Here is a 21585-nt window from a genome sequence, read left to right as displayed (position 1 = left end):
AATACTAATCATAGTGTCTTTATCATTTAAGAATAATTTAATTAATTTAAGTCTAATGTAATTTGATCTTGATTGGAATGTAGATGGGAAAATCGATCAATTCTTAGGTCTTTAACAGTTTCTATGCCCTTTAATTCATTCAATCATTGTGCTTCATATTGCTTAGAAATAAATGGGATCAAGATATCAATGTCTGGGAGAGGAAAGATTGAAAGACTGTGGATGTCCTGAGCATACTTCTCAATGTCGGTCATTTTGAGTGTAAAACATAACCAAAGAGCATGAATATATTGTCAGTAGTGGGATTTGAACCTACGCCTCTTTACAGAGACCAGAATTACCATTAACTGGAAGAGTAGAATCTTGAGTCTGGTGTCTTAGACCGCTTGGCCATCCTGACAAGCACATCAGTATGTCCAAACCTGCTTCCTGTTAGGGTTTATCATTTTACTATTTATATTTTTGATTGTGATTTTGACAAATAATTTGGCCTTGTTGAAAAAGGGGTCATTAAATCAAGATCTTAGATTAATGCATTTCCTCTAAAAGCTGTTTCTTAAATAACATTATTTAGAAAAAATGGCTCAAGCTAAAGTGTTATCCTTCAAAATTACTGTTGCCACCCTTTACTAAGGTCTTCATCCTAGCAGAACAGATTAGTTTGTCCTAGAAGTAAATTGTATATCACGTTATATGTAAAGTCTAAGAGCCTTAAAATACTTTTGATGCCATTTGTTCTTGTGTTTTATGTTTAGATTACTGAATACTAAAAGAATGTTGTGCAAACAATACTTATTCTTCAAAGGAAGAGATGTACAAGAACACGAGGACATGCACTGAAACTGGAGGGAGGTAGACTTAGAGGAAATTTGAAGAAAAATTACTTCACAGAAAGGGTAGTTGATAAATAGAAAAGCCTCCCATCCGATGTTGTTGAAGCTAAATGGTGAAACAATTTAAACACGCTTGGGATAGGCATAAGAATATCCTTAAGAGAAATGTAAGGAGCAAATAGGGTTGAAGTTGCCTAAAGGATACATGAAAAGGAGCAGACTACGTGGGCCAAGTGGTTTTTATCTGCCATCAAATTCTGTTTCTATGTAAAACATTATTTCAACAGTCAATTTCTACATGAACTGAACGTTAGAATTTTAAAACTAATCATAGTGTCTTTATCATTTAAGAATAATTTAATTAATTTAAGTCTAATGTAATTTGATCTTGATTGGAACGTAGATGGGAAAATCGATCAATTCTTAGGTCTTTAACAGTTTCTATGCCCTTTAATTCATTCAATCATTGTGCTTCATATTGCTTAGAAATAAATGGGATCAAGATATAAATGTCTGGGAGAGGAAAGATTGAAAGACTGTGGATGTCTTGAGCATACTTCTCAATGTCAGTCATTTTGAGTGTAAAACATAACCAAAGAGCATGAATATATTGTCAGAAGTGGGATTTGAACCCACGCCTCTTTACAGAGACCAGAATTCCCATTAACTGGAAGAGTAGAATCTTGAGTCTGGTGTCTTAGACCGCTCGGCCATCCTGACAAGCACATCAGTATATCCAAACCTACTTCCTGTAAGGGTTTATCATTTTACTATTTATATTTTTGATTGTGATTTTGACAAATAATTTGGACTTGTTGAAAAAGGGGTCATTAAATCAAGATCTTAGATTAATGCATTTCCTCTAAAAGCTGTTTCTTAAATAACATTATTTAGGAAAAATGGCTCAAGCTAAAGTGTTATCCTTCAAAATTACTGTTGCCACCCTTTACTAAGGTCTTCATCCTAGCAGAACAGATTAGTTTGTCTTAGAAGTAAATTGTATATCACGTTATATGTAAAGTCTAAGAGCCTTAAAATAATTTCGATGCCAATTATTCTTGTGTTTTATGTTTAGATTACTGAATACTAAAAGAATGTTGTGCAAACAATACTTATTCTTCAAAGGAAGAGATGTACAAGAACACGAGGACATGCACTGAAACTGGAGGGAGGTAGACTTAGAGAAAATTTGAAGAAAAATTACTTCACAGAAAGGGTAGTTGATAAATAGAAAAGCCTCCCATCCAATGTTGTTGAAGCTAAACGGTGAAACAATTTAAACACGCTTCGGATAGGCATAAGAATATCCTTAAGAGAAATGTAAGGAGCAAATAGGGTTGAAGTTGCCTAAAGGATACATGAAAAGGAGCAGACTACATGGACCAAGTGGTTCGTATCTGCCATCAAATTCTGTTTCTATGTAATACATTATTTCAATAGCCAATTTCTACATGAACTGAACTTTAGAATTTTAAAACTAATCATATTGTCTTTATCATTTAAGAATAATTTAATTAATTTAAGTCTAATGTAATTTGATCTTGATTGGAATGTAGATGGGAAAATCGATCAATTCTTAGGTCTTTAACAGTTTCTATGCCCTTTAATTCATTCAATCATTGTGCTTCATATTGCTTAGAAATAAATGGGATCAAGATATCAATGTCTGGGAGAGGAAAGATTGAAAGACTGTGGATGTCCTGAGCATACTTCTCAATGTCGGTCATTTTGAGTGTAAAACACAACCAAAGAGCATGAATATATTGTCAGTAGTGGGATTTGAACCTACGCCTCTTTACAGAGACCAGAATTACCATTAACTGGAAGAGTAGTATCTTGAGTCTGGTGTCTTAGACCGCTTGGCCATCCTGACAAGCACATCAGTATGTCCAAACCTGCTTCCTGTTAGGGTTTATCATTTTACTATTTATATTTTTGATTGTGATTTTGACAAATAATTTGGCCTTGTTGAAAAAGGGGTCATTAAATCAAGATTTTAGATTAATGCATTTCCTCTAAAAGCTGTTTCTTAAATAACATTATTTAGGAAAAATGGCTCAAGCTAAAGTGTTATCCTTCAAAATTACTGTTGCCACCCTTTACTAAGGTCTTCATCCTAGCAGAACAGATTAGTTTGTCTTAGAATTAAATTGTATATCACGTTATATGTAAAGTCTAAGAGCCTTAAAATACTTTTGATGCCAATTATTCTTGTGTTTTATGTTTAGATTACTGAATACTAAAAGAATGTTGTGCAAACAATACTTATTCTTCAAAGGAAGAGATGTACAAGAACACGAGGACATGCACTGAAACTGGAGGGAGGTAGACTTAGAGGAAATTTGAAGAAAAATTACTTCACAGAAAGGGTAGTTGATAAATAGAAAAGCCTCCCATCCGATGTTGTTGAAGCTAAATGGTGAAACAATTTAAACACGCTTGGGATAGGCATAAGAATATCCTTAAGAGAAATGTAAGGAGCAAATAGGGTTGAAGTTGCCTAAAGGATACATGAAAAGGAGCAGACTACGTGGGCCAAGTGGTTCTTATCTGCCATCAAATTCTGTTTCTATGTAAAACATTATTTCAACAGTCAATTTCTACATGAACTGAACGTTAGAATTTTAAAACTAATCATAGTGTCTTTATCATTTAAGAATAATTTAATTAATTTAAGTCTAATGTAATTTGATCTTGATTGGAACGTAGATGGGAAAATCGATCAATTCTTAGGTCTTTAACAGTTTCTATGCCCTTTAATTCATTCAATCATTGTGCTTCATATTGCTTAGAAATAAATGGGATCAAGATATAAATGTCTGGGAGAGGAAAGATTGAAAGACTGTGGATGTCTTGAGCATACTTCTCAATGTCAGTCATTTTGAGTGTAAAACATAACCAAAGAGCATGAATATATTGTCAGAAGTGGGATTTGAACCCACGCCTCTTTACAGAGACCAGAATTCCCATTAACTGGAAGAGTAGAATCTTGAGTCTGGTGTCTTAGACCGCTCGGCCATCCTGACAAGCACATCAGTATATCCAAACCTGCTTCCTGTAAGGGTTTATCATTTTACTATTTATATTTTTGATTGTGATTTTGACAAATAATTTGGCCTTGTTGAAAAAGGGGTCATTAAATCAAGATCTTAGATTAATGCATTTCCTCTAAAAGCTGTTTCTTAAATAACATTATTTAGGAAAAATGGCTCAAGCTAAAGTGTTATCCTTCAAAATTACTGTTGCCACCCTTTACTAAGGTCTTCATCCTAGCAGAACAGATTAGTTTGTCTTAGAATTAAATTGTATATCACGTTATATGTAAAGTCTAAGAGCCTTAAAATACTTTTGATGCCAATTATTCTTGTGTTTTATGTTTAGATTACTGAATACTAAAAGAATGTTGTGCAAACAATACTTATTCTTCAAAGGAAGAGATGTACAAGAACACGAGGACATGCACTGAAACTGGAGGGAGGTAGACTTAGAGGAAATTTGAAGAAAAATTACTTCACAGAAAGGGTAGTTGATAAATAGAAAAGCCTCCCATCCGATGTTGTTGAAGCTAAATGGTGAAACAATTTAAACACGCTTGGGATAGGCATAAGAATATCCTTAAGAGAAATGTAAGGAGCAAATAGGGTTGAAGTTGCCTAAAGGATACATGAAAAGGAGCAGACTACGTGGGCCAAGTGGTTCTTATCTGCCATCAAATTCTGTTTCTATGTAAAACATTATTTCAACAGTCAATTTCTACATGAACTGAACGTTAGAATTTTAAAACTAATCATAGTGTCTTTATCATTTAAGAATAATTTAATTAATTTAAGTCTAATGTAATTTGATCTTGATTGGAACGTAGATGGGAAAATCGATCAATTCTTAGGTCTTTAACAGTTTCTATGCCCTTTAATTCATTCAATCATTGTGCTTCATATTGCTTAGAAATAAATGGGATCAAGATATCAATGTCTGGGAGAGGAAAGATTGAAAGACTGTGGATGTCCTGAGCATACTTCTCAATGTCGGTCATTTTGAGTGTAAAACATAACCAAAGAGCATGAATATATTGTCAGTAGTGGGATTTGAACCTACGCCTCTTTACAGAGACCAGAATTACCATTAACTGGAAGAGTAGAATCTTGAGTCTGGTGTCTTAGACCGCTTGGCCATCCTGACAAGCACATCAGTATGTCCAAACCTGCTTCCTGTTAGGGTTTATCATTTTACTATTTATATTTTTGATTGTGATTTTGACAAATAATTTGGCCTTGTTGAAAAAGGGGTCATTAAATCAAGATCTTAGATTAATGCATTTCCTCTAAAAGCTGTTTCTTAAATAACATTATTTAGAAAAAATGGCTCAAGCTAAAGTGTTATCCTTCAAAATTACTGTTGCCACCCTTTACTAAGGTCTTCATCCTAGCAGAACAGATTAGTTTGTCCTAGAAGTAAATTGTATATCACGTTATATGTAAAGTCTAAGAGCCTTAAAATACTTTTGATGCCATTTGTTCTTGTGTTTTATGTTTAGATTACTGAATACTAAAAGAATGTTGTGCAAACAATACTTATTCTTCAAAGGAAGAGATGTACAAGAACACGAGGACATGCACTGAAACTGGAGGGAGGTAGACTTAGAGGAAATTTGAAGAAAAATTACTTCACAGAAAGGGTAGTTGATAAATAGAAAAGCCTCCCATCCGATGTTGTTGAAGCTAAATGGTGAAACAATTTAAACACGCTTGGGATAGGCATAAGAATATCCTTAAGAGAAATGTAAGGAGCAAATAGGGTTGAAGTTGCCTAAAGGATACATGAAAAGGAGCAGACTACGTGGGCCAAGTGGTTTTTATCTGCCATCAAATTCTGTTTCTATGTAAAACATTATTTCAACAGTCAATTTCTACATGAACTGAATGTTAGAATTTTAAAACTAATCATAGTGTCTTTATCATTTAAGAATAATTTAATTAATTTAAGTCTAATGTAATTTAATCTTGATTGGAACGTAGATGGGAAAATCGATCAATTCTTAGGTCTTTAACAGTTTCTATGCCCTTTAATTCATTCAATCATTGTGCTTCATATTGCTTAGAAATAAATGGGATCAAGATATAAATGTCTGGGAGAGGAAAGATTGAAAGACTGTGGATGTCTTGAGCATACTTCTCAATGTCAGTCATTTTGAGTGTAAAACATAACCAAAGAGCATGAATATATTGTCAGAAGTGGGATTTGAACCCACGCCTCTTTACAGAGACCAGAATTCCCATTAACTGGAAGAGTAGAATCTTGAGTCTGGTGTCTTAGACCGCTCGGCCATCCTGACAAGCACATCAGTATATCCAAACCTACTTCCTGTAAGGGTTTATCATTTTACTATTTATATTTTTGATTGTGATTTTGACAAATAATTTGGACTTGTTGAAAAAGGGGTCATTAAATCAAGATCTTAGATTAATGCATTTCCTCTAAAAGCTGTTTCTTAAATAACATTATTTAGGAAAAATGGCTCAAGCTAAAGTGTTATCCTTCAAAATTACTGTTGCCACCCTTTACTAAGGTCTTCATCCTAGCAGAACAGATTAGTTTGTCTTAGAAGTAAATTGTATATCACGTTATATGTAAAGTCTAAGAGCCTTAAAATAATTTCGATGCCAATTATTCTTGTGTTTTATGTTTAGATTACTGAATACTAAAAGAATGTTGTGCAAACAATACTTATTCTTCAAAGGAAGAGATGTACAAGAACACGAGGACATGCACTGAAACTGGAGGGAGGTAGACTTAGAGAAAATTTGAAGAAAAATTACTTCACAGAAAGGGTAGTTGATAAATAGAAAAGCCTCCCATCCAATGTTGTTGAAGCTAAACGGTGAAACAATTTAAACACGCTTCGGATAGGCATAAGAATATCCTTAAGAGAAATGTAAGGAGCAAATAGGGTTGAAGTTGCCTAAAGGATACATGAAAAGGAGCAGACTACATGGACCAAGTGGTTCGTATCTGCCATCAAATTCTGTTTCTATGTAATACATTATTTCAATAGCCAATTTCTACATGAACTGAACTTTAGAATTTTAAAACTAATCATATTGTCTTTATCATTTAAGAATAATTTAATTAATTTAAGTCTAATGTAATTTGATCTTGATTGGAATGTAGATGGGAAAATCGATCAATTCTTAGGTCTTTAACAGTTTCTATGCCCTTTAATTCATTCAATCATTGTGCTTCATATTGCTTAGAAATAAATGGGATCAAGATATCAATGTCTGGGAGAGGAAAGATTGAAAGACTGTGGATGTCCTGAGCATACTTCTCAATGTCGGTCATTTTGAGTGTAAAACATAACCAAAGAGCATGAATATATTGTCAGTAGTGGGATTTGAACCTACGCCTCTTTACAGAGACCAGAATTACCATTAACTGGAAGAGTAGAATCTTGAGTCTGGTGTCTTAGACCGCTTGGCCATCCTGACAAGCACATCAGTATGTCCAAACCTGCTTCCTGTTAGGGTTTATCATTTTACTATTTATATTTTTGATTGTGATTTTGACAAATAATTTGGCCTTGTTGAAAAAGGGGTCATTAAATCAAGATCTTAGATTAATGCATTTCCTCTAAAAGCTGTTTCTTAAATAACATTATTTAGGAAAAATGGCTCAAGCTAAAGTGTTATCCTTCAAAATTACTGTTGCCACCCTTTACTAAGGTCTTCATCCTAGCAGAACAGATTAGTTTGTCTTAGAATTAAATTGTATATCACGTTATATGTAAAGTCTAAGAGCCTTAAAATACTTTTGATGCCAATTATTCTTGTGTTTTATGTTTAGATTACTGAATACTAAAAGAATGTTGTGCAAACAATACTTATTCTTCAAAGGAAGAGATGTACAAGAACACGAGGACATGCACTGAAACTGGAGGGAGGTAGACTTAGAGGAAATTTGAAGAAAAATTACTTCACAGAAAGGGTAGTTGATAAATAGAAAAGCCTCCCATCCGATGTTGTTGAAGCTAAATGGTGAAACAATTTAAACACGCTTGGGATAGGCATAAGAATATCCTTAAGAGAAATGTAAGGAGCAAATAGGGTTGAAGTTGCCTAAAGGATACATGAAAAGGAGCAGACTACGTGGGCCAAGTGGTTCTTATCTGCCATCAAATTCTGTTTCTATGTAAAACATTATTTCAACAGTCAATTTCTACATGAACTGAACGTTAGAATTTTAAAACTAATCATAGTGTCTTTATCATTTAAGAATAATTTAATTAATTTAAGTCTAATGTAATTTGATCTTGATTGGAACGTAGATGGGAAAATCGATCAATTCTTAGGTCTTTAACAGTTTCTATGCCCTTTAATTCATTCAATCATTGTGCTTCATATTGCTTAGAAATAAATGGGATCAAGATATAAATGTCTGGGAGAGGAAAGATTGAAAGACTGTGGATGTCTTGAGCATACTTCTCAATGTCAGTCATTTTGAGTGTAAAACATAACCAAAGAGCATGAATATATTGTCAGAAGTGGGATTTGAACCCACGCCTCTTTACAGAGACCAGAATTCCCATTAACTGGAAGAGTAGAATCTTGAGTCTGGTGTCTTAGACCGCTCGGCCATCCTGACAAGCACATCAGTATATCCAAACCTGCTTCCTGTAAGGGTTTATCATTTTACTATTTATATTTTTGATTGTGATTTTGACAAATAATTTGGCCTTGTTGAAAAAGGGGTCATTAAATCAAGATCTTAGATTAATGCATTTCCTCTAAAAGCTGTTTCTTAAATAACATTATTTAGGAAAAATGGCTCAAGCTAAAGTGTTATCCTTCAAAATTACTGTTGCCACCCTTTACTAAGGTCTTCATCCTAGCAGAACAGATTAGTTTGTCTTAGAATTAAATTGTATATCACGTTATATGTAAAGTCTAAGAGCCTTAAAATACTTTTGATGCCAATTATTCTTGTGTTTTATGTTTAGATTACTGAATACTAAAAGAATGTTGTGCAAACAATACTTATTCTTCAAAGGAAGAGATGTACAAGAACACGAGGACATGCACTGAAACTGGAGGGAGGTAGACTTAGAGGAAATTTGAAGAAAAATTACTTCACAGAAAGGGTAGTTGATAAATAGAAAAGCCTCCCATCCGATGTTGTTGAAGCTAAATGGTGAAACAATTTAAACACGCTTGGGATAGGCATAAGAATATCCTTAAGAGAAATGTAAGGAGCAAATAGGGTTGAAGTTGCCTAAAGGATACATGAAAAGGAGCAGACTACGTGGGCCAAGTGGTTCTTATCTGCCATCAAATTCTGTTTCTATGTAAAACATTATTTCAACAGTCAATTTCTACATGAACTGAACGTTAGAATTTTAAAACTAATCATAGTGTCTTTATCATTTAAGAATAATTTAATTAATTTAAGTCTAATGTAATTTGATCTTGATTGGAACGTAGATGGGAAAATCGATCAATTCTTAGGTCTTTAACAGTTTCTATGCCCTTTAATTCATTCAATCATTGTGCTTCATATTGCTTAGAAATAAATGGGATCAAGATATAAATGTCTGGGAGAGGAAAGATTGAAAGACTGTGGATGTCTTGAGCATACTTCTCAATGTCAGTCATTTTGAGTGTAAAACATAACCAAAGAGCATGAATATATTGTCAGAAGTGGGATTTGAACCCACGCCTCTTTACAGAGACCAGAATTCCCATTAACTGGAAGAGTAGAATCTTGAGTCTGGTGTCTTAGACCGCTCGGCCATCCTGACAAGCACATCAGTATATCCAAACCTGCTTCCTGTAAGGGTTTATCATTTTACTATTTATATTTTTGATTGTGATTTTGACAAATAATTTGGACTTGTTGAAAAAGGGGTCATTAAATCAAGATCTTAGATTAATGCATTTCCTCTAAAAGCTGTTTCTTAAATAACATTATTTAGGAAAAATGGCTCAAGCTAAAGTGTTATCCTTCAAAATTACTGTTGCCACCCTTTACTAAGGTCTTCTTCCTAGCAGAACAGATTAGTTTGTCTTAGAAGTAAATTGTATATCACGTTATATGTAAAGTCTAAGAGCCTTAAAATAATTTCGATGCCAATTATTCTTGTGTTTTATGTTTAGATTACTGAATACTAAAAGAATGTTGTGCAAACAATACTTATTCTTCAAAGGAAGAGATGTACAAGAACACGAGGACATGCACTGAAACTGGAGGGAGGTAGACTTAGAGAAAATTTGAAGAAAAATTACTTCACAGAAAGGGTAGTTGATAAATAGAAAAGCCTCCCATCCAATGTTGTTGAAGCTAAACGGTGAAACAATTTAAACACGCTTCGGATAGGCATAAGAATATCCTTAAGAGAAATGTAAGGAGCAAATAGGGTTGAAGTTGCCTAAAGGATACATGAAAAGGAGCAGACTACATGGACCAAGTGGTTCGTATCTGCCATCAAATTCTGTTTCTATGTAATACATTATTTCAATAGCCAATTTCTACATGAACTGAACTTTAGAATTTTAAAACTAATCATATTGTCTTTATCATTTAAGAATAATTTAATTAATTTAAGTCTAATGTAATTTGATCTTGATTGGAATGTAGATGGGAAAATCGATCAATTCTTAGGTCTTTAACAGTTTCTATGCCCTTTAATTCATTCAATCATTGTGCTTCATATTGCTTAGAAATAAATGGGATCAAGATATCAATGTCTGGGAGAGGAAAGATTGAAAGACTGTGGATGTCCTGAGCATACTTCTCAATGTCGGTCATTTTGAGTGTAAAACACAACCAAAGAGCATGAATATATTGTCAGTAGTGGGATTTGAACCTACGCCTCTTTACAGAGACCAGAATTACCATTAACTGGAAGAGTAGAATCTTGAGTCTGGTGTCTTAGACCGCTTGGCCATCCTGACAAGCACATCAGTATGTCCAAACCTGCTTCCTGTTAGGGTTTATCATTTTACTATTTATATTTTTGATTATGATTTTGACAAATAATTTGGCCTTGTTGAAAAAGGGGTCATTAAATCAAGATCTTAGATTAATGCATTTCCTCTAAAAGCTGTTTCTTAAATAACATTATTTAGGAAAAATGGCTCAAGCTAAAGTGTTATCCTTCAAAATTACTGTTGCCACCCTTTACTAAGGTCTTCATCCTAGCAGAACAGATTAGTTTGTCTTAGAAGTAAATTGTATATCACGTTATATGTTAAGTCTAAGAGCCTTAAAATACTTTCGATGCCAATTATTCTTGTGTTTTATGTTTAGATTACTGAATACTAAAAGAATGTTGTGCAAACAATACTTATTCTTCAAAGGAAGAGATGTACAAGAACACGAGGACATGCACTGAAACTGGAGGGAGGTAGACTTAGAGGAAATTTGAAGAAAAATTACTTCACAGAAAGCGTAGTTGATAAATAGAAAAGCCTCCCATCCGATGTTGTTGAAGCTAAATGGTGAAACAATTTAAACACGCTTGGGATAGGCATAAGAATATCCTTAAGAGAAATGTAAGGAGCAAATAGGGTTGAAGTTGCCTAAAGGATACATGAAAAGGAGCAGACTATGTGGGCCAAGTGGTTCTTATCTGCCATCAAATTCTGTTTCTATGTAAAACATTATTTCAACAGTCAATTTCTACATGAACTGAACGTTAGAATTTTAAAACTAATCATAGTGTCTTTATCATTTAAGAATAATTTAATTAATTTAAGTCTAATGTAATTTGATCTTGATTGCAACGTAGATGGGAAAATCGATCAATTCTTAGGTCTTTAACAGTTTCCATGCCCTTTAATTCATTCAATCATTGTGCTTCATATTGCTTAGAAATAAATGGGATCAAGATATAAATGTCTGGGAGAGGAAAGATTGAAAGACTGTGGATGTCTTGAGCATACTTCTCAATGTCAGTCATTTTGAGTGTAAAACATAACCAAAGAGCATGAATATATTGTCAGAAGTGGGATTTGAACCCACGCCTCTTTACAGAGACCAGAATTCCCATTAACTGGAAGAGTAGAATCTTGAGTCTGGTTTCTTAGACCGCTCGGCCATCCTGACAAGCACATCAGTATATCCAAACCTGCTTCCTGTAAGGGTTTATCATTTTACTATTTATATTTTTGATTGTGATTTTGACAAATAATTTGGACTTGTTGAAAAAGGGGTCATTAAATCAAGATCTTAGATTAATGCATTTCCTCTAAAAGCTGTTTCTTAAATAACATTATTTAGGAAAAATGGCTCAAGCTAAAGTGTTATCCTTCAAAATTACTGTTGCCACCCTTTACTAAGGTCTTCATCCTAGCAGAACAGATTAGTTTGTCTTAGAAGTAAATTGTATATCACGTTATATGTAAAGTCTAAGAGCCTTAAAATACTTTCGATGTCAATTATTGTTGTGTTTTATGTTTAGATTACTGAATACTAAAAGAATGTTGTGCAAACAATACTTATTCTTCAAAGGAAGAGATGTACAAGAACACGAGGACATGCACTGAAACTGGAGGGAGGTAGACTTAGAGAAAATTTGAAGAAAAATTACTTCACAGAAAGGGTAGTTGATAAATAGAAAAGCCTCCCATCCAATGTTGTTGAAGCTAAACGGTGAAACAATTTAAACACGCTTTGGATAGGCATAAGAATATCCTTAAGAGAAATGTAAGGAGCAAATAGGGTTGAAGTTGCCTAAAGGATACATGAAAAGGAGCAGACTACATGGACCAAGTGGTTCTTATCTGCCATCAAATTCTGTTTCTATGTAATACATTATTTCAATAGCCAATTTCTACATGAACTGAACTTTAGAATTTTAAAACTAATCATAGTGTCTTTATCATTTAAGAATAATTTAATTAATTTAAGTCTAATGTAATTTGATCTTGATTGCAACGTAGATGGGAAAATCGATCAATTCTTAGGTCTTTAACAGTTTCCATGCCCTTTAATTCATTCAATCATTGTGCTTCATATTGCTTAGAAATAAATGGGATCAAGATATAAATGTCTGGGAGAGGAAAGATTGAAAGACTGTGGATGTTCTGAGCATACTTCTCAATGTCGGTCATTTTGAGTGTAAAACATAACCAAAGAGCATGAATATATTGTCAGTAGTGGGATTTGAACCTACACCTCTTTACAGAGACCAGAATTACCATTAACTGGAAGAGTAGAACCTTGAGTCTGGCGCCTCAGACCGCTCGGCCATCCTGACAAGCACATCAGTATTTCCAAACCTGCTGCCTGTTAGGGTTTATCATTTTACTATTTATATTTTTGATTGTGATTTTGACAAATAATTTTGACTTTTTGAAAAAGGGTTCATTAAATCAAGATCTTCGATTAATGCATTTCCTCTAAAAGCTGTTTCTTAAATAACATTATTTAGGAAAAATGGCTCAAGCTAAAGTGTTATCCTTCAAAATTACTGTTGCCACCCTTTACTAAGGTCTTCATCCTAGCAGAACAGATTAGTTTGTTTTAGAAGTAAATTGTATATCACATTATATGTAAAGTCTAAGAGCCTTAAAATACTTTCGATGCCAATTATTCTTGTGTTTTATGTTTAGATTACTGAATACTAAAAGAATGTTGTGCAAACAATACTTATTCTTCAAAGGAAGAGATGTACAAGAACATGAGGACATGCACTGAAACTGGAGGGAGGTAGACTTAGAGGAATTTTGAAGAAAAATTACTTCACAGAAAGGGTAGTTGATAAATAGAAAAGCCTCCCATCCGATGTTGTTGAAGCTAAATGGTGAAACAATTTAAACACGCTTGGGATCGGCATAAGAATATCCTTAAGAGAAATGTAAGGAGCAAATAGGGTTGAAGTTGCCTAAAGGATACATGAAAAGGAGCAGACTACGTGGGCCAAGTGGTTCTTATCTGCCATCAAATTCTGTTTCTATGTAAAACATTATTTCAACAGTCAATTTCTACATGAACTGAACTTTAGAATTTTAATACTAATCATAGTGTCTTTATCATTTAAGAATAATTTAATTAATTTAAGTCTAATGTAATTTGATCTTGATTGGAATGTAGATGGGAAAATCGATCAATTCTTAGGTCTTTAACAGTTTCTATGCCCTTTAATTCATTCAATCATTGTGCTTCATATTGCTTAGAAATAAATGGGATCAAGATATCAATGTCTGGGAGAGGAAAGATTGAAAGACTGTGGATGTTCTGAGCATACTTCTCAATGTCGGTCATTTTGAGTGTAAAACATAACCAAAGAGCATGAATATATTGTCAGTAGTGGGATTTGAACCTACACCTCTTTACAGAGACCAGAATTACCATTAACTGGAAGAGTAGAACCTTGAGTCTGGCGCCTCAGACCGCTCGGCCATCCTGACAAGCACATCAGTATTTCCAAACCTGCTGCCTGTTAGGGTTTATCATTTTACTATTTATATTTTTGATTGTGATTTTGACAAATAATTTTGACTTTTTGAAAAAGGGTTCATTAAATCAAGATCTTCGATTAATGCATTTCCTCTAAAAGCTGTTTCTTAAATAACATTATTTAGGAAAAATGGCTCAAGCTAAAGTGTTATCCTTCAAAATTACTGTTGCCACCCTTTACTAAGGTCTTCATCCTAGCAGAACAGATTAGTTTGTCTTAGAAGTAAATTGTATATCACATTATATGTAAAGTCTAAGAGCCTTAAAATACTTTCGATGCCAATTATTCTTGTGTTTTATGTTTAGATTACTGAATACTAAAAGAATGTTGTGCAAACAATACTTATTCTTCAAAGGAAGAGATGTACAAGAACATGAGGACATGCACTGAAACTGGAGGGAGGTAGACTTAGAGGAATTTTGAAGAAAAATTACTTCACAGAAAGGGTAGTTGATAAATAGAAAAGCCTCCCATCCGATGTTGTTGAAGCTAAATGGTGAAACAATTTAAACACGCTTGGGATCGGCATAAGAATATCCTTAAGAGAAATGTAAGGAGCAAATAGGGTTGAAGTTGCCTAAAGGATACATGAAAAGGAGCAGACTACGTGGGCCAAGTGGTTCTTATCTGCCATCAAATTCTGTTTCTATGTAAAACATTATTTCAACAGTCAATTTCTACATGAACTGAACTTTAGAATTTTAATACTAATCATAGTGTCTTTATCATTTAAGAATAATTTAATTAATTTAAGTCTAATGTAATTTGATCTTGATTGGAATGTAGATGGGAAAATCGATCAATTCTTAGGTCTTTAACAGTTTCTATGCCCTTTAATTCATTCAATCATTGTGCTTCATATTGCTTAGAAATAAATGGGATCAAGATATCAATGTCTGGGAGAGGAAAGATTGAAAGACTGTGGATGTCCTGAGCATACTTCTCAATGTCGGTCATTTTGAGTGTAAAACATAACCAAAGAGCATGAATATATTGTCAGTAGTGGGATTTGAACCTACGCCTCTTTACAGAGACCAGAATTACCATTAACTGGAAGAGTAGAATCTTGAGTCTGGTGTCTTAGACCGCTTGGCCATCCTGACAAGCACATCAGTATGTCCAAACCTGCTTCCTGTTAGGGTTTATCATTTTACTATTTATATTTTTGATTGTGATTTTGACAAATAATTTGGCCTTGTTGAAAAAGGGGTCATTAAATCAAGATCTTAGATTAATGCATTTCCTCTAAAAGCTGTTTCTTAAATAACATTATTTAGAAAAAATGGCTCAAGCTAAAGTGTTATCCTTCAAAATTACTGTTGCCACCCTTTACTAAGGTCTTCATCCTAGCAGAACAGATTAGTTTGTCCTAGAAGTAAATTGTATATCACGTTATATGTAAAGTCTAAGAGCCTTAAAATACTTTTGATGCCATTTGTTCTTGTGTTTTATGTTTAGATTACTGAATACTAAAAGAATGTTGTGCAAACAATACTTATTCTTCAAAGGAAGAGATGTACAAGAACACGAGGACATGCACTGAAACTGGAGGGAGGTAGACTTAGAGGAAATTTGAAGAAAAATTACTTCACAGAAAGGGTAGTTGATAAATAGAAAAGCCTCCCATCCGATGTTGTTGAAGCTAAATGGTGAAACAATTTAAACACGCTTGGGATAGGCATAAGAATATCCTTAAGAGAAATGTAAGGAGCAAATAGGGTTGAAGTTGCCTAAAGGATACATGAAAAGGAGCAGACTACGTGGGCCAAGTGGTTTTTATCTGCCATCAAATTCTGTTTCTATGTAAAACATTATTTCAACAGTCAATTTCTACATGAACTGAACGTTAGAATTTTAAAACTAATCATAGTGTCTTTATCATTTAAGAATAATTTAATTAATTTAAGTCTAATGTAATTTGATCTTGATTGGAACGTAGATGGGAAAATCGATCAATTCTTAGGTCTTTAACAGTTTCTATGCCCTTTAATTCATTCAATCATTGTGCTTCATATTGCTTAGAAATAAATGGGATCAAGATATAAATGTCTGGGAGAGGAAAGATTGAAAGACTGTGGATGTCTTGAGCATACTTCTCAATGTCAGTCATTTTGAGTGTAAAACATAACCAAAGAGCATGAATATATTGTCAGAAGTGGGATTTGAACCCACGCCTCTTTACAGAGACCAGAATTCCCATTAACTGGAAGAGTAGAATCTTGAGTCTGGTGTCTTAGACCGCTCGGCCATCCTGACAAGCACATCAGTATATCCAAACCTACTTCCTGTAAGGGTTTATCATTTTACTATTTATATTTTTGATTGTGATTTTGACAAATAATTTGGACTTGTTGAAAAAGGGGTCATTAAATCAAGATCTTAGATTAATGCATTTCCTCTAAAAGCTGTTTCTTAAATAACATTATTTAGGAAAAATGGCTCAAGCTAAAGTGTTATCCTTCAAAATTACTGTTGCCACCCTTTACTAAGGTCTTCATCCTAGCAGAACAGATTAGTTTGTCTTAGAAGTAAATTGTATATCACGTTATATGTAAAGTCTAAGAGCCTTAAAATAATTTCGATGCCAATTATTCTTGTGTTTTATGTTTAGATTACTGAATACTAAAAGAATGTTGTGCAAACAATACTTATTCTTCAAAGGAAGAGATGTACAAGAACACGAGGACATGCACTGAAACTGGAGGGAGGTAGACTTAGAGAAAATTTGAAGAAAAATTACTTCACAGAAAGGGTAGTTGATAAATAGAAAAGCCTCCCATCCAATGTTGTTGAAGCTAAACGGTGAAACAATTTAAACACGCTTCGGATAGGCATAAGAATATCCTTAAGAGGAATGTAAGGAGCAAATAGGGTTGAAGTTGCCTAAAGGATACATGAAAAGGAGCAGACTACATGGACCAAGTGGTTCGTATCTGCCATCAAATTCTGTTTCTATGTAATACATTATTTCAATAGCCAATTTCTACATGAACTGAACTTTAGAATTTTAAAACTAATCATATTGTCTTTATCATTTAAGAATAATTTAATTAATTTAAGTCTAATGTAATTTGATCTTGATTGGAATGTAGATGGGAAAATCGATCAATTCTTAGGTCTTTAACAGTTTCTATGCCCTTTAATTCATTCAATCATTGTGCTTCATATTGCTTAGAAATAAATGGGATCAAGATATCAATGTCTGGGAGAGGAAAGATTGAAAGACTGTGGATGTCCTGAGCATACTTCTCAATGTCGGTCATTTTGAGTGTAAAACACAACCAAAGAGCATGAATATTTTGTCAGTAGTGGGATTTGAACCTACGCCTCTTTACAGAGACCAGAATTACCATTAACTGGAAGAGTAGAATCTTGAGTCTGGTGTCTTAGACCGCTTGGCCATCCTGACAAGCACATCAGTATGTCCAAACCTGCTTCCTGTTAGGGTTTATCATTTTACTATTTATATTTTTGATTGTGATTTTGACAAATAATTTGGCCTTGTTGAAAAAGGGGTCATTAAATCAAGATCTTAGATTAATGCATTTCCTCTAAAAGCTGTTTCTTAAATAACATTATTTAGGAAAAATGGCTCAAGCTAAAGTGTTATCCTTCAAAATTACTGTTGCCACCCTTTACTAAGGTCTTCATCCTAGCAGAACAGATTAGTTTGTCTTAGAATTAAATTGTATATCACGTTATATGTAAAGTCTAAGAGCCTTAAAATACTTTTGATGCCAATTATTCTTGTGTTTTATGTTTAGATTACTGAATACTAAAAGAATGTTGTGCAAACAATACTTATTCTTCAAAGGAAGAGATGTACAAGAACACGAGGACATGCACTGAAACTGGAGGGAGGTAGACTTAGAGGAAATTTGAAGAAAAATTACTTCACAGAAAGGGTAGTTGATAAATAGAAAAGCCTCCCATCCGATGTTGTTGAAGCTAAATGGTGAAACAATTTAAACTCGCTTGGGATAGGCATAAGAATATCCTTAAGAGAAATGTAAGGAGCAAATAGGGTTGAAGTTGCCTAAAGGATACATGAAAAGGAGCAGACTACGTGGGCCAAGTGGTTCTTATCTGCCATCAAATTCTGTTTCTATGTAAAACATTATTTCAACAGTCAATTTCTACATGAACTGAACGTTAGAATTTTAAAACTAATCATAGTGTCTTTATCATTTAAGAATAATTTAATTAATTTAAGTCTAATGTAATTTGATCTTGATTGGAACGTAGATGGGAAAATCGATCAATTCTTAGGTCTTTAACAGTTTCTATGCCCTTTAATTCATTCAATCATTGTGCTTCATATTGCTTAGAAATAAATGGGATCAAGATATAAATGTCTGGGAGAGGAAAGATTGAAAGACTGTGGATGTCTTGAGCATACTTCTCAATGTCAGTCATTTTGAGTGTAAAACATAACCAAAGAGCATGAATATATTGTCAGAAGTGGGATTTGAACCCACGCCTCTTTACAGAGACCAGAATTCCCATTAACTGGAAGAGTAGAATCTTGAGGTTGGTGTCTTAGACCGCTCGGCCATCCTGACAAGCACATCAGTATATCCAAACCTGCTTCCTGTAAGGGTTTATCATTTTACTATTTATATTTTTGATTGTGATTTTGACAAATAATTTGGCCTTGTTGAAAAAGGGGTCATTAAATCAAGATCTTAGATTAATGCATTTCCTCTAAAAGCTGTTTCTTAAATAACATTATTTAGGAAAAATGGCTCAAGCTAAAGTGTTATCCTTCAAAATTACTGTTGCCACCCTTTACTAAGGTCTTCATCCTAGCAGAACAGATTAGTTTGTCTTAGAATTAAATTGTATATCACGTTATATGTAAAGTCTAAGAGCCTTAAAATACTTTTGATGCCAATTATTCTTGTGTTTTATGTTTAGATTACTGAATACTAAAAGAATGTTGTGCAAACAATACTTATTCTTCAAAGGAAGAGATGTACAAGAACACGAGGACATGCACTGAAACTGGAGGGAGGTAGACTTAGAGGAAATTTGAAGAAAAATTACTTCACAGAAAGGGTAGTTGATAAATAGAAAAGCCTCCCATCCGATGTTGTTGAAGCTAAATGGTGAAACAATTTAAACACGCTTGGGATAGGCATAAGAATATCCTTAAGAGAAATGTAAGGAGCAAATAGGGTTGAAGTTGCCTAAAGGATACATGAAAAGGAGCAGACTACGTGGGCCAAGTGGTTCTTATCTGCCATCAAATTCTGTTTCTATGTAAAACATTATTTCAACAGTCAATTTCTACATGAACTGAACGTTAGAATTTTAAAACTAATCATAGTGTCTTTATCATTTAAGAATAATTTAATTAATTTAAGTCTAATGTAATTTGATCTTGATTGGAACGTAGATGGGAAAATCGATCAATTCTTAGGTCTTTAACAGTTTCTATGCCCTTTAATTCATTCAATCATTGTGCTTCATATTGCTTAGAAATAAATGGGATCAAGATATCAATGTCTGGGAGAGGAAAGATTGAAAGACTGTGGATGTCCTGAGCATACTTCTCAATGTCGGTCATTTTGAGTGTAAAACATAACCAAAGAGCATGAATATATTGTCAGTAGTGGGATTTGAACCTACGCCTCTTTACAGAGACCAGAATTACCATTAACTGGAAGAGTAGAATCTTGAGTCTGGTGTCTTAGACCGCTTGGCCATCCTGACAAGCACATCAGTATGTCCAAACCTGCTTCCTGTTAGGGTTTATCATTTTACTATTTATATTTTTGATTGTGATTTTGACAAATAATTTGGCCTTGTTGAAAATGGGTCATTAAATCAAGATCTTAGATTAATGCATTTCCTCTAAAAGCTGTTTCTTAAATAACATTATTTAGAAAAAATGGCTCAAGCTAAAGTGTTATCCTTCAAAATTACTGTTGCCACCCTTTACTAAGGTCTTCATCCTAGCAGAACAGATTAGTTTGTCCTAGAAGTAAATTGTATATCACGTTATATGTAAAGTCTAAGAGCCTTAAAATACTTTTGATGCCATTTGTTCTTGTGTTTTATGTTTAGATTACTGAATACTAAAAGAATGTTGTGCAAACAATACTTATTCTTCAAAGGAAGAGATGTACAAGAACACGAGGACATGCACTGAAACTGGAGGGAGGTAGACTTAGAGAAAATTTGAAGAAAAATTACTTCACAGAAAGGGTAGTTGATAAATAGAAAAGCCTCCCATCCAATGTTGTTGAAGCTAAACGGTGAAACAATTTAAACACGCTTCGGATAGGCATAAGAATATCCTTAAGAGAAATGTAAGGAGCAAATAGGGTTGAAGTTGCCTAAAGGATACATGAAAAGGAGCAGACTACATGGACCAAGTGGTTCGTATCTGCCATCAAATTCTGTTTCTATGTAATACATTATTTCAATAGCCAATTTCTACATGAACTGAACTTTAGAATTTTAAAACTAATCATATTGTCTTTATCATTTAAGAATAATTTAATTAATTTAAGTCTAATGTAATTTGATCTTGATTGGAATGTAGATGGGAAAATCGATCAATTCTTAGGTCTTTAACAGTTTCTATGCCCTTTAATTCATTCAATCATTGTGCTTCATATTGCTTAGAAATAAATGGGATCAAGATATCAATGTCTGGGAGAGGAAAGATTGAAAGACTGTGGATGTCCTGAGCATACTTCTCAATGTCGGTCATTTTGAGTGTAAAACATAACCAAAGAGCATGAATATATTGTCAGTAGTGGGATTTGAACCTACGCCTCTTTACAGAGACCAGAATTACCATTAACTGGAAGAGTAGAATCTTGAGTCTGGTGTCTTAGACCGCTTGGCCATCCTGACAAGCACATCAGTATGTCCAAACCTGCTTCCTGTTAGGGTTTATCATTTTACTATTTATATTTTTGATTGTGATTTTGACAAATAATTTGGCCTTGTTGAAAAAGGGGTCATTAAATCAAGATCTTAGATTAATGCATTTCCTCTAAAAGCTGTTTCTTAAATAACATTATTTAGGAAAAATGGCTCAAGCTAAAGTGTTATCCTTCAAAATTACTGTTGCCACCCTTTACTAAGGTCTTCATCCTAGCAGAACAGATTAGTTTGTCTTAGAATTAAATTGTATATCACGTTATATGTAAAGTCTAAGAGCCTTAAAATACTTTTGATGCCAATTATTCTTGTGTTTTATGTTTAGATTACTGAATACTAAAAGAATGTTGTGCAAACAATACTTATTCTTCAAAGGAAGAGATGTACAAGAACACGAGGACA

At 33.7% G+C, this 21585-nt stretch overlaps 6 non-coding genes across 6 annotated transcripts; all 6 read right to left on the bottom strand.

Moving 5' to 3' along the window:
* Nucleotides 1-1444: 1444 nt before the first annotated feature.
* Nucleotides 1445-1553, bottom strand: TRNAL-CAA (transfer RNA leucine (anticodon CAA)). The gene is made up of 2 exons: nucleotides 1516-1553; nucleotides 1445-1490 (listed from the first exon to the last, which is right to left on the bottom strand). It is a non-coding gene; the product is annotated as a tRNA-Leu (tRNA).
* A 2197-nt stretch (nucleotides 1554-3750) lies between these two features.
* TRNAL-CAA (transfer RNA leucine (anticodon CAA)) lies at nucleotides 3751-3859 on the bottom strand. Its single transcript has 2 exons — nucleotides 3822-3859; nucleotides 3751-3796 (listed from the first exon to the last, which is right to left on the bottom strand). It is a non-coding gene; the product is annotated as a tRNA-Leu (tRNA).
* A 2197-nt stretch (nucleotides 3860-6056) lies between these two features.
* TRNAL-CAA (transfer RNA leucine (anticodon CAA)) lies at nucleotides 6057-6165 on the bottom strand. Its single transcript has 2 exons — nucleotides 6128-6165; nucleotides 6057-6102 (listed from the first exon to the last, which is right to left on the bottom strand). It is a non-coding gene; the product is annotated as a tRNA-Leu (tRNA).
* Nucleotides 6166-8362: 2197 nt separating this feature from the next.
* On the bottom strand, nucleotides 8363-8471 carry TRNAL-CAA (transfer RNA leucine (anticodon CAA)). Its single transcript has 2 exons — nucleotides 8434-8471; nucleotides 8363-8408 (listed from the first exon to the last, which is right to left on the bottom strand). It is a non-coding gene; the product is annotated as a tRNA-Leu (tRNA).
* A 1044-nt stretch (nucleotides 8472-9515) lies between these two features.
* On the bottom strand, nucleotides 9516-9624 carry TRNAL-CAA (transfer RNA leucine (anticodon CAA)). The gene is made up of 2 exons: nucleotides 9587-9624; nucleotides 9516-9561 (listed from the first exon to the last, which is right to left on the bottom strand). It is a non-coding gene; the product is annotated as a tRNA-Leu (tRNA).
* Nucleotides 9625-16433: 6809 nt separating this feature from the next.
* Nucleotides 16434-16542, bottom strand: TRNAL-CAA (transfer RNA leucine (anticodon CAA)). The gene is made up of 2 exons: nucleotides 16505-16542; nucleotides 16434-16479 (listed from the first exon to the last, which is right to left on the bottom strand). It is a non-coding gene; the product is annotated as a tRNA-Leu (tRNA).
* Nucleotides 16543-21585: the final 5043 nt, after the last annotated feature.

Source organism: Taudactylus pleione, unplaced genomic scaffold (assembly GCF_031769625.1).
Source record: "Taudactylus pleione unplaced genomic scaffold, aTauple2 ptg000612l, whole genome shotgun sequence".
NCBI lineage: Eukaryota > Metazoa > Chordata > Amphibia > Anura > Myobatrachidae > Taudactylus > Taudactylus pleione.
Note: the sequence above shows the minus strand (reverse complement) of the source record. Positions and strands in the feature narration are given on the sequence as shown.